Raw genomic sequence first — 2,050 nt, forward strand, 5'->3', positions numbered from 1 at the left:
TGTTTCTCTTTTATTAATTAGACTAAAAAGTTCTTCCCAGTTTCAGGTTATTTTTTCTCCTTGCCCACTAACATTTTTGTTTAGTCTGCAAAGCAATTATCAGCTACACTGTGTCATGTAAAGCCCAGCAATTGTCTTGGAATATTTTCTCTTCCAAACCTGCATGCATGAAATTCGGTTTTGCATTCTGCCAGGCTGTGTGGACACAGGGCAGTGTTTTTCATTTTTTTTACTGGTCCAACTACCTTGGAGCAGCCCGAGGGAATCGATCCATCCTCACAGCACAACACAGCACAGCGTGGGGCAGGAAAAGGGCAGGAGGAAACCCAGAGAAAAGTAAAGTGAAAAATGTTTGAACAAAACCAGTCCAGGACACTAAGGGACTATTTCTGCTCAGACGTTTAGTTCTTAAGTTGTCCAGATGAGGCCACTGTTGTTATATTATCTCGATTTCAAGAAAGAAATTTAATTTGGTTACCTCACAGTTTCCCCGTCTCCACAACTGCAAGTGTGCTCAATAGCCTGTTTTTCTGTTGGAGAACAAAGAAAAGGAAACGGTTATTTATTTTTATTTCACACAGCAGTTACGGTACTCATGGAGGCAGGAAGGTAAATGGACAATGAGACCTGCAGATGTGGAATTTCTTTTTTAAACCCCCTTTGCTGATGTTTGCTGCCTGACAGGCAGAGGAGATACAGCAGTGCAATAGCAGGAGGTACTGTGAGGCTGAAGCAGAGCAAGCATTTTTCTTTGATAGAGATCCCCGGGTGAAGCTACTCAGCCACAGCCCAGCCCAGACTGTGCTAGGCTGTATCACAGGCTTAGTTTCAAATGGACAGCATGGTGCAAAGCCAGGGAAGGCTACAGAGCATATTGGCTGAGTCATGCTGTTAGGAAACAAGGATTTCTGTGGTGAGAGGCCAGAGTGGGCACTGCCAAGTCCCCAGGCAGTGAACTCCAGTGTGTTTTGGAGACAGGGATGACGTTCTCATCCAAAAATATCTGGCCAGCCATGTGGGAAGTCTGTGACTACAGGAAGACTATGTTTCCTTTGTGTTTTTCTTTTGTTTTTTACTACAAGTGTCCTGCAGAAGGAAGAACTCTGAAGTGAACATGGAGCCATGTCGCAGGTAGGAGCCCAGTCAAGGAGAGCCATGCTGGTCTCTGGGTAGAGCTGCGGCAGGATCCTCATTCCAGCAGTGAGACTAAAAGAAGGGAAATGCCTAACTTTATAAATGCTCTCTATACAGCTTTTTTTCTTCTTCTCATTTTCAAATCCATGGAGGCTCTCTGATTATAGGTGTTGTTTTGACAGCAGCTGGGCTGATAGCCCAGAGGCAGAGCTCATGAGAGGCTCTTGCTTTTGGTTCTCCACCTACTTAGGCTGAAGGGCCACATTTTTGGCTTATTTTTTCTATCACACAAGGCCTAATCTGTCCTGAGCTCAGCCAGCTGCTAGTTTTCCTCTGCTGGGTGGCTCCTCTGTCTGCAGTGGCAGGGTTTTCTCTGCCACTCTGGGCAGCATGTGGGGGCGATGGTTAACAAGAATCAGAGCTTATGGTTGCAATGGCATTTAATATAATGTTTGTGTGCAAGCTGACAAATATTGCCAAAAAGTGCTTGTGAGGAAGGGATCTGTGACTCACAGTCAGGCTGCCAACCTGTTCTAGCCAAACAGATACAGCTGGGCTCAGCCCTTTTCAGGCTTGCCCAGGCACTCCAGGGAATGCAGTATTTTAGCCTCAGGACTAGCTGACAGCCCTGTTAAGGCACAAGTTTTAATTGCATGCCTCATTCAGCTTGCCACCATCTTGCTCTGTTCACTGTGTTCCTGACTGCTCTACTCTTGTAGGACCCCAGTTGTCAGACACAACTGCAGCAATGTTCCTCTGTCTCCTCTCTTCCAAGCAGATGCACCTCTGTGAGGGACCCAAAGCTCAAAGGAGACTGACTGGTGCTTGGCAGTAAGGGACTGTGGAAATTTAGTCCAAAGTGGTTGCTGAAGTGCCTTGACTCCCATCTGCATTTTCTGCATAATCCTTTAACAAC

Source organism: Pithys albifrons, chromosome 4 (assembly GCF_047495875.1).
Source record: "Pithys albifrons albifrons isolate INPA30051 chromosome 4, PitAlb_v1, whole genome shotgun sequence".
Classification (NCBI taxonomy): domain Eukaryota; kingdom Metazoa; phylum Chordata; class Aves; order Passeriformes; family Thamnophilidae; genus Pithys; species Pithys albifrons.